The sequence below is a fragment of the Aulostomus chinensis genome, chromosome 1, assembly GCF_037954235.1.
Source record: "Aulostomus chinensis isolate RoL2024-O1b breed Wild chromosome 1, RoL_Achi_v1.0, whole genome shotgun sequence".
In the NCBI taxonomy this organism is placed as follows: domain Eukaryota; kingdom Metazoa; phylum Chordata; class Actinopteri; order Syngnathiformes; family Aulostomidae; genus Aulostomus; species Aulostomus chinensis.
In genome coordinates this window covers 45,292,925-45,308,089 of record NC_141320.1, presented here as the reverse complement: position 1 = coordinate 45,308,089, position 15,165 = coordinate 45,292,925, and the positions used below count along the sequence as shown (strand labels likewise).

The 15,165-nt window shown below is 45.6% G+C and overlaps 1 non-coding gene across 1 annotated transcript; it reads right to left on the bottom strand.

Moving 5' to 3' along the window:
* Positions 1-3,604: 3,604 nt before the first annotated feature.
* Positions 3,605-3,677, bottom strand: trnar-acg (transfer RNA arginine (anticodon ACG)). Its single transcript has one exon. It is a non-coding gene; the product is annotated as a tRNA-Arg (tRNA).
* Between the last annotated feature and the right edge of the window lie 11,488 nt (positions 3,678-15,165).

Genomic DNA, 15,165 nt, shown 5'->3' with positions numbered 1-15,165 from the left:
GAGGCAGCTTTCATTGTGTGATTCATTTTAAAATATAAATATGGAACAGAACCATTGGAATCAGATGTCAGGACATTTGAAGGAATGTCAATCTCCTGTTGAAATGTTGCAGTGTGCAGCTGAGGCTCTCTGGCAGTGGCACCAGGAGCCACAATGGCAGAACCTGGACCCTCCTGGAGGAGAACCACAGGTGAGGGCCTTCTTGGCTCCAGATTGATGGAAATCAAGTGTCTGAGGCTGTTAGCAGCCATGAAGTTGATCTGGTTGGCACTGGTATTTGTTCTTGCTGCAGCTCAGGAGTGATTCAGGAGAAGAGTTTCAGAACAGCCCAGGTTGGGGACTGGAATTTTAAAATTTCCCCTGGAACCAAACAACCTTGGGAGGTAAAAGCTCCAATCATAGCCACTCAGATGCAGCAGCAGAAGAAGCTGTCATCCACCCTGACAGTCAGAGCATCAAGTCAAGAAAACATCACCATCTTGTAGTTCCAAACCTCCACCTGTCAGATTCAGCTACTTCTGATTGTGGGACTTTAAACTTGAACACAATGGAATTTGGACAAGGAGTTTTCCTTCCAGTCCAAACATCATCGTCCAGCCTCCAACCAGAGGTCCATCAGTTATCATGGAGCCACAGGTGGAGTCTGGATTCTTTTCTAGAATGAGACGGCAATGACAGTCCTGCCAAGTGACATCACTGACATGAATGGATGACTTCAGTCACGTGACTGGATGACTTCAGTCACGTGACTGGATGACTTCAGTCACGTGACTGGATGACTTCAGTCACGTGACTGGAGGACTTCAGTCATGTGACTGGATGACAGTGCAGATTCCAATGTAGAGGTTGGGGAAATAGTCTCTGAGAATCCAGCTTGAACCCACAGCCTCCTTGTTTTCCAAAAACCCAAACAGCGACCATCAGTCTCCCTCCAATCCTGTTCTTGGGTAAACAACAAAAACAGAGTAAAAGTCTCTGGCAACATATTTGTTTCCTGTAGGGTTTCTTCATGTATGTGTGGTGTACCTGCTTTCCCAGAGGACTGCCATCTTTGTTCTGTGGGCTGACATGTTTTAGTGTCAGCACAGGTCATAGCGCTGAGACTGAACTCTCATTCTCCTCCAAGTAGTATTTCCACCTCACACTCCTGCATATATTCAAGTGAACAGGGAACACAAATTTATGCTCAACTTCTCCTGTGTATTCATCCACAGTCACTAAACAACAACCAAACCAAACAAAAGGGGGTTTGCTAGCATGGCGATCAGCTGTAGTTCACCATCTTATCCAGGTCACATGACTCAGGAGTAGCGTGGCCGTCTGGCAACCAAAGGGTGGCTGGTTTGATCCTCACTTTCTCCAGTGACCATGTCAAAGTGTCCTTGAGTAAGATACTGAACCCCTAAATACTTCTGATGAGTAGGTTGGCTCCTTGCATGGCAGCCTTCAGCATCAGTGTGTGAGTGTGTGAATGAGAGGACATTGTTCAGCTCCTTGAGTGCTGCTGAGGTAGAAAGGCTCTGTACAAACTGAGTCCTTTTACCATTTCTTTCCTGCTTCTAGCAGCGCTGTCGTCACTTCCTGTGACCGTGGGAGGAAAGGGGTCCCCCTTCAGAATAAGTTTGATTTCATGATGTTACTTCCTCTTCAACATGCCTTTAGCAGACCAACTCAGAGAGCAGCACAGTGAGGTAGTATGGCCGAGCGGTCTAAGGTGCTGGATTAAGGCTCCAGTCTCTGAGGAGGCGTGGGTTCAAATCCCACCACTGCCATCATGTCCCAGGTCACTGGAGAGGTGTGGCAGGTCTCTTACTGCCTCTCCTCTCTCTTCCACTGAGGTCTTCAAACCTGTGACCAAAAGAAGAATCCTCCTCTGAGTCCACAGACCTGAGCATCGCTGCTCTGACTACCAGGTTACCTCCTGGTTATCAGGGTGAAGTCATGGGGAGGTAGTCAGTTGTTCCTTTGTTTTTTGACAGAGGCTTCATTGTGAATTAAATAATTTTAATTCTTTACTTGAAGTTTCACGCTGTTTCGATTGAAAAAGGCCAGTTCCTGGAGAAGATCTTCTAGGGGTCCAGGTTAAAGCGGTGCCCCAGCTGGCACCAGGCGCTGACCCAGGTCCTGCATGGGAGATACTGTCAGTTCTGTTCTGCCCTGCTCACAACCACAGGCTGGTGTTGAGGCCTGCAGCAACCAGGGCCCCAGTCACCAAGAGTATAAAGGCTGGTCATTGTGGCAGTGGGAGGAGTCAAAATGAAGACAGACCAATGTGAGCAGGACGTTCCTGGAGAAGTCAGAAGAACTTGACCATGTTTCCTACAGTACCCAGGAGGCCTGGTAGTTGTTGAAGGAAGCTCCAAAAGCAAAGAGCAGACAGCAGGACATCAAAAGAAAAGATCCAGACACTAAAACTACAAGTAGAAACAAGAAGAAATACTAAAAGCTTTGGAAAGATACTACAAGGTTGGATACACATTATTATATACACCACTATTCTCACTGACTCCTAAAGAGGGACAGGAAACATTAGAATGTGGATCAGATCAGCTGATTTCAGTGTTGAGTCCATCCCTCCATCCACTTTCTGTTCTTATCCTTTAAGGGTCATGGGGGGGGGGGGATCGCAGGTGACATTGTTCAAGAGGCAGGGTTCACCCTGGACAGGTCACCAGTCCATCAGGAGAAATGAGGTGGACGGTGTCATGCAACCTAAACTAAAACATTAGTCAGATCAAATTCAGATTAAAGCAAGAGTCTCCAGATCAAAGTCAGAATTCCTGATGATGTCATCAGGGCTTTGACAGTAGCTAGAATTCTGTCTTTGATCTCAGGAGGACATGAAAGAAACCCAATTGAGGAAAGTAGAGGAGAACATTCAGCTTCATTAGAAACACTTGAACTGTTGAACAGTAGAATTTGTTAGAAACAGTTTACAACACTGAGTGACAGGATTGAAGAGGGAAGAGTTTTGTATTTTCAGTTTAATTCTAACTTTAAACTGGAGATGAACATTTTTAGTCGTTCATATTCTAACATACAGAGGAAGTCATGTCATTCCCTTTTTAAGAAAATAAAAAACATGTGAAGCTCCTCCCCCCAGCTCTGAACAGACAGACATGAGAGAGGCCAGGAAGCAAAGAAGTGTTGTGCTCCTCTCCAGTGCTCTGGTGTTGTTGTGTTCTTCTCAGCTCCATCATGAAGACCTGCTGGCACTGGTGGAAGTTTGCAGCTCTCACTGGAAAGTCCTGAGGCTCCTCCCACTCTGAAGCAGGCAGTTGCGCCCAGCCAGCCCACACTTTCACTCTCTGGTGTAGGAGTGAAGAACAAAATCAGAATCAAGAACCATCACTCTTTCATTGGGGCTCCTTTCTCCTTGTTCTGATACAGAAATTCAACAGCTTCTATCATTGATTGACAGGAAATGTTGATGACAAACTGGGATTTTTGTTCTCCTGCTGTCACTGTCAAGTGCAGCTTAACATGAGAGGTAGCAGGATCATTCATGTGTTCATGTTTCCAGCAGACAAGGAGGAAACCTGGGAGGACTTCAGTGACTTTGATCAGTGGTTCTCACTTCATCTTCTCAGTATGAAGTTCAAAGCGAGCTGGCCAGGAGTTGAACCTAGAATCTTCTGATCCGTAGTCAGACGCGTTGTCCATTGCGCCACCAGCCCTGTGAAGAAGCTGCTGTGTTCATGTGTGCTTGCTGTTACAGAAAATCCCAACAAGGTGTTGGCATTTTCAGGGGACACAATGGTGCAGTGGTCAGCACTGTGGCCTCCCAGCAAGAAGGTTCAGCTCTCCTCCTATTTGGTTGCTAGGAACCTGAATCAGGCCTCAGTGGAGCGGTGCTGCTGAGGCTGAGTGAGGCTGAGTGAGGGACTGAGCAGGAGCCAGCAGGTCCAAGCAGGTTCAGGCAAACTCCCCTCGGTCCACCAACATCAAAGCAGAGGAACTGAGTTCATCTAACAAAATGATTCATATCATCTCCTCTTGGAATGTTCTGGAACTACAAGTACACTTAAAATGGCTGACTTATGACAACAGAAGGAACTTTGAAGTAGATTTGATTTATTTAAGTCAGTGACAGTCATTTTTTCAAGAATTTAGTAACTTGATTGTTTTACTAAGATGAGCTTTAATGTTATACCATTGAAAAAAGACCTTCATGTATTTATGATGACATCACCAATAGGAGCCTTCCCAGTCTGTCAGGGGGTAGAGTTCAGTCACCACCAATGACATCAGAGTCAGAGTTAGAGATCAAAGACAGACATTAAAGTCTCACATTAAAGTCTCTGATTAAAAAAATTAAAGTGTTATATCTTTGAAAATATACTGCAATACATGAAATATTATATTTACATGAATGGTAACCTCGTTCTTATATTCTTTAATATACTGCAATAGTAATGGACCCTCTATGACACTGCAGTGATGAATCTATCAAGGAGTACAAATGATTATAATCTGAGAATTTTGAAGTCAAGTTTGAGATCAGTTTGATCCTCTCTCTCCCTCCCCCCTCTCTCCCTCTGTCTCCCCCCCTCTCTCCCTCTGTCTCCCCCCTCTCTCCCCCTCTCTCTCCCTCTGTCTCCCCCCTCTCTCCCCCTCTCTCTGTCTACCCCCCTCTCCCTCTCTCTCTCTGTCTCCCCCCCCCTCTCTCTCTCTCTCAGGAGCTTTTAAATGAATATTTTAATAAAACAGAACAGGAGACTGAAGAGTGATCACTCAAACCCACAGGCTGAATGGGACATCTCTTAAAAACATTGAACCACTGAGTAAAACCATAGAAGCGCTCCTGTCTAGTCGGTGCTAACAAGTTAGCTGTTGAGTGAGTCCAGCTGTGCTGTCCAGGAATCCTGGTCAAAAGCCTCCACTCATCAAACAGCTGGTGTGTTGGTGGATCTGTGGATCCTGCTGGAAGAAGCAGGGTGGAGCTCTGAATGGTTCCTGTCTCAAAGAGCTTCTCTGTGCAGCTCCCATCAGCTCCTAAAAACAGGAAACCAGCACATTCACTGTTGAACGGTGGCATTAAAATGTCTCAAAAGCTGTCCTGTCCACCATTTGTTGGTGCAAAGACATTTAAAAACACCAGTTGAACATTTTCCAAAGTTGCTCTCACCTTCTTTCAAACACCTGGAATGATTTCCTCCAAATCAAAAGAAACTGGTGAAAAAACAACAACAAAAACCTCCTGGAGAATCAAACTCCACCCTCTGCTCCAACTGGACTTGGGACTTCAAATGACCCCCATTAAAAGTCTGCCTGCATCCCCATTCACTGACTGTTGTACTGTGGGTCTCCTGGACAAACATGGCAGGATCCTCTTGATCTCCAGGAGAATAAAAGAGGGAACCCTAGAAAACAAGTCAGCGTGAAAGAGGAGCAGATTTTAAAACTCCTCAACATTTCCACCTCCAGGAGTGAAGCCTCCCGGGACCCAAGAGGCTCCAGCTGGCAGAGCTCTCACTGGTTTCTCCACCACCTCGCTAACCTGAGCTGGAGCATCTGAGAACCAAACAGTGACCCCCTTCACTCCAGAGCCGACTCCACAAACTCTGAGCCCCCACTTTACCCACAGCCAGCAGGCCTCCTCAACACTGCATGACACACGATGACTAAAGCGTCTCATCCAGAGATCTGTCACATGAGTCTGCTGTGGAGGGTCAGTCTGTCTGTCCACATTCAGATCATTAACACAGCGACTCCTAAGCACCAGTAGAGCCTGTTCATCGTCCCTGGGTGGGCTCGCACCACCAGCCTCTCGATTAACAGCCGAGCGCGCTGACCGATTGCGCCACAGAGACTCTGAGTCACTGCTTTTCATGAAGAGTTTTCAGGCTAAATTCAGTTTGTGAGGTCCACACTGCACATTTGAGGGACCATGAAGGACAGAGGAGAGTCTGACTGTCATAATGAAAGCCTTCAGCACTAGAACTGAAACAGCCCCACCATCTTAACCCCCCCAGACCAAACAGGCTTCATCAGAAACAGACCCCCCTCCTAGAACATCCAGAGATCATCAGTCTGATTAATAGAACATGACAAACAATCAAGAACTTGTTATTGTTTGATAAGAAGCTGAAACAATGTTTCTATGTTTGTCTGTTCTGGTCTGAATGAAAGAGAAGGTTTTCTTGGTCATGTGACGTGGATGAGAGTTCAACTAGAACTTCCTGATTCAACAGGATTTGAGTTTGTTGGGATTTTGTCAAAGCCACCAACCAAACCTCTGAGTGGTGCAGATGTCTGCTGCCTCCTCAGAGCAGACTGGAGCTCAGCCTCACTCACCTGTGGGAGCCCCAGCAGAGCCACCGGGTGATGGAGTTTCAGTTCAGGCTCCAAGGTCCTGGATTGAATTGGTGTTTTGTGTTTTTAGGCCTCCTGGCACCATCAGTGGTAGAGCAGAGTGGTGCAGAGGAAGCGTGCTGGGCCCAGAACCCAGAGGTCGATGGATCGAAACCATCCTCTGCTAAAAGAACAAAATAAAATGAACCTGCATCTTTAGAAATGTGTGTCTGTTAAAAAGAGGTTCATAAGGATTTTGTCTTCCTCCACAATCACCAACCATTGTGAGAGTTAACAACAGTCCACTTTCTGACTGAAGCAAAAGTAGACTTCAAAAGGTTTTTCTGATTCAACATAGCAGCTAAATTTCCATTTCCATTTCCTGAACAGGACAGGTTAAAAAAAAGGGAATGCCATGACTTCCTCTGTATGTTAGAATATGAACGACTAAAAATGTTCATGCCCAGTTTTAAGTTAGAATTAAACTGAAAATACAAAAATCTTCCCTCCTCAATCCTGTCACTCAGTGTTGTAAACTGTTTCAAACAAATTCTACTGTTCAACAGTTCAAGTGTTTCTAATGAAGCTGAATGTTCGCCTCTACTTTCCTCAATTGGGTTTCTTTCATGTCCTCCTGAGATCAAAGACAGAATTCTAGGTACAAATAAAAACACTATCAAAGCCTCCTGATGACATCATCATCAATTCTGACTTTGATCTGTGTCTGTCCAGTTTGTCCTGAGTGGATCCAACAGTTTCCCATGGGTGACTCTGTCGTGGTCTCTCTCCTGCTGTCTCCAACTCTCAGAGCGCTTCTACTGGTTTCTCTCCATCGTCCCTGTTGCTAGGCAGAGCACTGGTGAGGACTGAGGCCAGTGATGTCATCACCTCCAGCTGAGACCTGCCAGGTGGTCTGGCTTCATTCAACTCTGCTGCCTCTGCCACTGCCCTGACTGGTGAGGCTGACAGCAGGTTCTCTCTCATCTAAACTCTCTGTTTACAATGGAGGCTGAAATCCTTGTGATTGGTGGTTCAATCATCAGGTCTGTTGAACTCCCAGGTGCCATCACCTGCTGTCTTCCTGGTGCCAAAGTTGTGGACATTATTGAACGTCTCCAGGACTCATCGATCTCCACCCCTCCTGCAGGTTCTCCCTGTCTCTGTGTTGGTTCTCTCTGGTACTCCAGCTTCCTCCCACGGTCCAGACATCAAGAGGGTAGTGGTTACCTGGACACTCTAAATGACTGTGAGTGTGAATGGTTGTCTGTCTGTGTGTGTGTGTTGGTCCTGGGATGGACTGGTGACCCATCAAGGGTGAACCCAGGGCTGGACTGGCCACCTGGCCGATGCACATCTTTGGGCCGGCCCATAACTGTCATAATTTTTTTTTCAAAAGTGTATAGATTTTAATCGACCGTAACGGTATCGGAGACGCGAAACGCGGCCCATTGGTTGATTTTCTTGAAGGACATTGGGCTCGTCCAATGAAATCTCTCAGCTCTCTCTCTTTCTCTTAGTCAAGCCATGCTGTTGCAATGGAAGTGGAGGAGTCAGATCAGACAGTTGGAGACTATTTTAGTCGCCCTTCTTCCACACAGAGGACTGATTTTTTAAAGTTTCATCCTCAACAAGATTCCATAAACCCTGTCGTCCAGAGGCTCTTCGTTAGAACGGACGGCACGACGTGGAAATGGCTGACTTATTGTGGTCAACGTCATGCTTTGTTTTGTTTTGTTTGCCCTGCTTTTAGCAAGCCCAGTGATCCAAGTGTCTTCATTAGAGGCCTGACAGACTGGAGGCATGTGCACCAAAGAGTAGAGGAGCATGAGAGAGGCATGGCACAGAGGCAGTGTGCTGAGGCCTATTTTTGAAACTGCTCCAGAGCAAGACTGGCCACCTCCTTGAGGGAAGACAGCTGACAGGACACCGTGAGCAGGTTAAGAAGCAGGGCTGGACTGGGACCAAAAAATGGCCCTGGCATTTTTCATTCCTGGCAGCCCTCCATGGTTATTTACACGATATGTGTAAGCACACGCCATACCAGAGGATGTATGTGCACATTTTGAAGTTTCAAAAATTAAAATAAAGTGCAGTATTCTACATGGAAGACAGTAACCATGTTAAAAGAATGATACTCTTTCACTACTCACAGAGACCTTCTTCTTCCACTACACGTTCCAACACCTGACGTCTCTTCTTCCCAGTCCAGCCCTGGAAAGAACGCGTCGAGTTTTGGAAATTCGGCTGCTTTTCTTCTCCGGTGTCTCTCTTTTTTGGCTCCTCCTTTCTCCTTCCTCTTACTGGGCAACATTCTTCGTGGCTTCTGACTGCAAGGCGGCCGCTGAGTGGTGGCACTACAACTGGATGGGTCTGTTTCTCATTTTAACACAAAAACAAACTAACCGCTGTTTCTGCGTTTTTACCAGAAATATATATTTTGAAATGCCTGCTCACACCGGCCCATCCGGCTACATCCACCAAACTTTACACACATAATATAATATAATAATATAATATAATAACCCTGAACACAAGCCCCAAAGCAGTAGTTGTTTTGTTTTTCTTCATAAAGGAGGTGCACAGTCATGACTACGATATCTCTGGCAACAAGCATGGAAGGGGCTTTGGGGTCTTGTGTTTCAGCTCTGTAACTTCTGGATGGCTGAAAATGTCAGAATCAGTCCTCTCACTGACATCAACCATTGGTGTGACTTTTGGTGGCTTCAGCTCAAATGAAACCAGGGAAGAGGGGCCAGACTTTGAGGAGCCCCTTAGGGTTAGTGGATGCCCCGGGACCGTGCTTGGGCCCCTTAGCACCTAGATGGCTGAAATTCCCAGCACATGCTACTCTGGGGCATCACACTATGTGTGTAAAGTTTGGTGGATGTAGCCCAAGTACAAACACCAGAACCCAGATTTGATCCTCAATTCTGCTCCAAAAGGCTCTCGGAGTGCAGAAGTCCCAGACCCTGATTTTGCCCAGTTTCACAAGGGGATAGTTTTTTCTCTTTGAACCTAGGAAGTTGAAATTTGAGTGTGTTGTTCTGTCCTCCATAAGGATCACATCTGTGCTGGTTTGACCCCCCTAAGTCCTTTCTGCTGTCCGTAAAGGGTGTGGCAAAGTCCAGTAAAGTCTTTAAATGAAGCATCATAACTGGTCAAAGTTGCTCCAAATGAGATGAGATTTCTGGGAGGAGTTCACACCTCTGCCAGAAACCAACATTTAAAACTTTGAAGCCCCACCTCCTTCCTGAAGCTACTTCCTGTTTGGGAGGGGGTTCTAGAATTATTCCACCAGATTAGGATTTCATAAAGTTTCAGGTCTGTATCCACTGGAGAGGCCAATGAGAGCAAAAGAGCAACAGGGTCAAAGGTCAACAGGCCTCGTGTCTCAGCCAGGCCTCAAAGGGTTAAGTGAGCCTTTTGGAGCTCCTTTGAAAAAAGGCCTGACACCAATCTTGTTCAGGACCAACATGAAGAAGGATCTTTGGAACATTTTCACATCTTTAAGACCGCCTTGACTCCTTTTTATAGCAGGAGTCACTGAACAGCACAAAGCTGCTATTGCAGCCATCAGGCCTCATTTCTGATCAATTATTATTGTTGAAACAAAGCTGAATATCAATTATTGATTTTTATTGTCATCATTTTGAACACCTGATGAGAGAAACACAATAAAAACATTTGAAAAGGAAGGATCAGAGTGTTGTTGTACTGCAATACTACAGTACAGCATCAGAGACACTCAGTTATTGATTGCCTGAATGTTTGATTTCCCCAGAAGAGGAACAGCTTTGTTGGAGCAGTAAAAATACACACATCAGAACGACAAAGTTACATTGGAAAAGAAACTACATGACATTACCAGCACAACATCTGAAGAACAGTTAGGATCAATTTAACTGGCCAGATAGTTAGGATTTCTTTAATGATATCCTTGATGAACCCAGACATCAGAGTGGTTTGTTCCCCTCAATCATAAATCTGTAAATATAGCGTGAAGTGATGGAACTAAAAGGCCACCTCTGAGTGCAGGAGTGAGCCTCTGTGACGGATGTGACGTCAGCAGACCGCCATTAGTTTGAGTCATTGTTTATATTCTTAATACTGATTGGTCGATCTATAATGGTGACAAATGGACTTCGTAGGTAGAATAAACATCCAGAAATTAAATGAATTTGTAGATTGTCTTATTAATCAAAAGATGAAGTATTAAAAATATTTGTTTTTTTTCCTCGGAGTGAGCGACAACTACCGGATTTTCTCACAGAAGAACGGGGGGCGACTTCCACGGAAGCAGATGTTTGTAATTCCTGGGGCACTAAAATCCATTTCATATTATTCTTTCTTGAACAGCGAATATTATGGAAATAAAATTTATATTTCTCGCCAGAAATGTCCTTAAAATGCTTTTTAAAAATCAAACCTATCTTGAAATGACACTCGTCCGTAATGGCTTCCTTAGCAACCAACATAGCAACAGTAGAAATGTGACACTGTAACGACTCTCTTCCGAGAGGTGAAAGATTCACCGTAATAACGAACAAACCAAAGATTAAACACAAGAACTGAGCAAAGATTATGAAAACAAAATGTATATTTCTCTCTAGAAATGTCATCAGAATGCTTTATTAAATCAAAACTATCTTGGAAGAAGGCACTTTCCTCCGAAAATGACAGGAGCGGCGGCCACGTTTTTGTTTTGAGAGGCCCGCATGAAAGAGTCACATGAGGGAAGGGGGTATGGGGTCATGGGGGGGGGGGGGGGGGCGATCCCAGGTGACATTGTTCAAGAGGCAGGGTTCACCCTGGACAGGTCACCAGTCCATCAGGAGAAATGAGGTGGTCGGTATCATGCAACCTAAACTAAAACATTAGTCAGGTCAAATTCAGATTAAAGCAAGAGTCTCCAGATCAAAGTCAGAATTCCTGATGATGTCATCAGGGCTTTGACAATAGCTAGAATTCTGTCTTTGATCTCAGGAGGACATGAAAGAAACACAATTGAGGAAAGTAGAAGAGAGCATGGCAGCATGATGGTGCAGTGGTGAGCACTGTGGCCTCACAGCAAGAAGGTTCTGGTTTGAGTCCAGGCTCGGGTGGGGAATCTTTCTGTGTAGAGCCTGCATGTTCTCCCCATGAATGCGTGGGTTCTCTCTGGTACTCCAGCTCCTTCCCACTGTCCAAAGACATGTAATTGGGGACGAGGCTGATTGGACACTCTAAATTGACCGTAGGTATGAATGTGAGTGTGAATGGTTGTTCGTCTCTGTATGCTGACCCTGTGATGGACTGGTGACCTGTCCAGGGTGAACCCCGCCTCTGGCCTGTAGATGCTGGGATAGGCTCCAGCCCCCCCCTCGACCATCAGTGTAGGTCTTTTGTTAATTGCATGCCACATGAAATTATTGTTGTTCAGTTTTCTAGCGACTGTCTCACAGTGGCAAGACAAGAACACTTCTACTTTTAATGTTGACAGTTTGTTCAACACTGAACTTCATCCAGTACCATGTTGTCAAACACTGGAACCTCCACAGCACCTGAACAGGGACTTGAACCCTGGACCCTCAGATTAAAAGTCTGATGCTCTACCCTCTGAGCTCCTCAGGCTCTTTCTACAGCATTGAGACAGGAACAGAAACACCTGTGAAGGTCAAACTGATGCTTTCTTGACTTGTTCAGTCCTCCATGTTGAAGTCCACCATGCTTTTGATTGGCTCTGATTCTCTGTGGCAAAATCCAACAAGAGGCTCCAAAAATGTCCTGAATGTCACAAGAATGCACAGGACAAGATGTTAGTTTCCTTCATGTCTGCAGTTCCTCCACTGGAAAGTAAAGTCAATGCTGCTCCTCTGCTGAAACCTGGGATCGGACCAGGGACCTTTAGATCTTCAGTCTAAGGCTCTCCCAACTGAGCTGGTTCAGTTCTGAGTGAGGGCCCTGCTTCTCTCATTTATAATCTCTTCCACTCTCACTGGACCTTAGAGAGGATTGGAGCTTCTGAAGTCCTGACACATTGAACAGTTCTCCAGGACCATTTTTGATGGATGTCTGAATCACACCAGCCTTTTTTGTTTGTCTTCTTGCACCACCGTGCCGCCCCTACTAGTCGTCTACATATCAGTGTTCTCAGTATTGCACGAACATTCACATCAGTATTGTGCTAATATTTTATTTCCTGGCTCTTCAATCCTCCTATTATGAAGTTGATTGCTTCAGCGACCAGGAGATGTTATCATTGGCAGCTAGTTTACTATTATTGCTGCTGCTGTTGTTGGTTGTGTGTCTGTCTTCCATCCCCCTGTCCCTCTGTCTTTCTCTCTGCTTGTCTTTCACCCTCATCTTGTTCCCATCTTTTTGTCATTCTCTCCCTCCTTTCTCTCTGTCTTTTGTCTTTCCTTCTCTATATTTGTCTTCTGCTGTCTGTCCTGTCCTGCTCTCTTTCAACAACCAACCAGTCAAAGCAGACGTCCGGTTAAAAAAATATGATAAAAGAACTCTTGGTTTGATTTGGCTTGAGGCATGAAGAAGATAGGATTGTTTTCCTTTCGTTTTAGAAGCTTTTCCAGATTCATGAAAAGATCATCAATCAGTGCAGTATTTCAGACAGACTTCTGGTCCGTGAGGATGAGGAATCCAGCACAGATCCACAGAACTCCAACTGCCATCTTTGATGGTTCCTTTACAGTCTGTAGGGTGGAGAGATCCTCCTGAGTCTGGCTTGGAATGTTTGTCTGTGGATGTGTTGGCCCTGTGATGGACTGGTGACCTGTCCAGGGTGAACACGGCCTGTCGCCCAAAAGCTGCTGGGATAGGCTCCACCCCCTCATGACCCTGAACAGGATAAGCAGAAGACAATGGACAGAAGTCCTGACACATTGAACAGTTCTCCAGGACCATCTTTGATGAAGGTCTGGATCACACCAGCCTTTTTTGTTTGTCTTCTTCCAGTTGCCTCAACATTGTGTGAGCCAATAATTCCACATCTGTACCAGACACACCTCTGGTTGGTGGGTTGATGGATCTCTCTGTTCTAACAGTGTCTTTTATCTTGCTTTTATCTTTTCTATCTTTTCTTTGTATCTGCATTCTGTGGTGCACGGTGGCTCTGGAAGAGCGCTCTAACTATTGTCACTGTACCCCCCCCCACAACGAAAATAAAAGATTCTGATTCCGATTCTGACACACACACACACACACACACACACACGTGTATCAACATGATGTTCCGAATGTTTCACTGTCTGTGGTTGTCCAGCTCTCCTTGTCTCTTCACTGTCATTGTCAGAACTCTGAGCAGTCTTCCTCTCCAGGTGATGTCTCTGAGTGATGATGATTGCTGTCTGTTCAACCAGCTTCATTTGTTGATATCTGAGAAGGACTGAAGACAGCAAAGTGTGCTGATTGGCCAACAACCCCTCACAGGTCAAAGGTCACTGCTCTGAGGCGGACCAGTTTACTGTAACAGTGGTGGCACCATCCACTGCTGGCGCTCTCTTCAGTGCTTCTTGTTTCTGCCCTTTGTGTGTGAGCTCCTAGAGCAGCTGGTCCGCCCCCCCCTTTTCTTTTCTATTCCTCTAATTTATTTTTTGATTTTCTATTTTTGTAATTCATCATCGATCTCGGCTCACGGTCGCTACACTCTTGACCTCCTGTGAGCCTTGAAGAGAGAGAAGCCACCTTTGTGTTGGAGAAGAGCAGCTTAGTCCAGGCAGCCAGCAGCCTGAGACCAGAGGGTAGCCAATCAACGCGCTTCCCTTCTTCATCGAGCGAATCTCAGCGGGAGCCACGGTCGACGAGGTGGAGGCTTTGGAGGCCGTCCTCCCACCAGTTCGTTGGAGAGGCGTCGTACATCGATGGGAGAATCCAGCTGAGAACGTAAGCCGGTTACGTTGGTTTTCACCGATTCAGGCCTGGACTCCTGTCTCGCTGCCAAACTCCGCCTGACTCCGTAGAGCTGGTCAGCCTCCACTCAGTCCTCTTCATTTGGTTGGAGGTCACCATCGTTCATCCTACACACCTTTCCACCTGCCTCTTAGCCGTCTACTTGAAGCTCAGATAAATCCAGGCTAATTCATACCTGCTACTCAATATGGGCCTTAATTACTCTGCTGGAATTGTCACTCTGTCTTAAGTGTTTTCTTAATTGTATTAAATCCTCTTTAATTTCCAAGAAGTCTCCCAACTCATTCATTCATGCAAGCCACTGATCCACAAGACCTCATTGATGAGCTTCAACCTGAGACTGATTGTTTCTCATTGGACGAGACACCCATTCAATGAGACTCATTGTCAGTCCATTGAAATCTACTGGTGTTCCTGGTGAGTTGATTTAACAACATGAGCTGACAGAATCTACGTTCAGGTAGGAACCACCACATCCAGGGGTCTGGACCTTTGAGCAGGCAGAGCCATCAAAGTAGCAGACTAAGCTAGTAGACATTAGCATTGAGAAGAAACTGATACCTGAGCCTACTTTTGGGTCTGGTCAAGTGATGACACAATAATATGACATCATTGTCAGACTGACGCCTGCTCAACACTGACCAAACGCCGCCCTATTTCATTGTGGGAAATTTCTGCTTGGCTCGCGTCCATCAAAACACACAAAGAAATTTCTCCAGAATCAGGATTGACAGTGGATACAATTGATTCCACACTGGTTTCAAGTGCAGGTGTGGAATTTCAGACACAGTCTGTGTTTGTGTTGTTCATTCAGTGATTTTTCTTACAATTCCCAATCAAAGCCCCACATTGCTAATGAACTCAAATTGATGCTAACAGTAATGTAGTGATAGTTGCTAATAAACTAAGTGATGCTGACAGACATGTGGTTAGAGTTTCGATTAACCTCAAAGTGATGCTGACAGT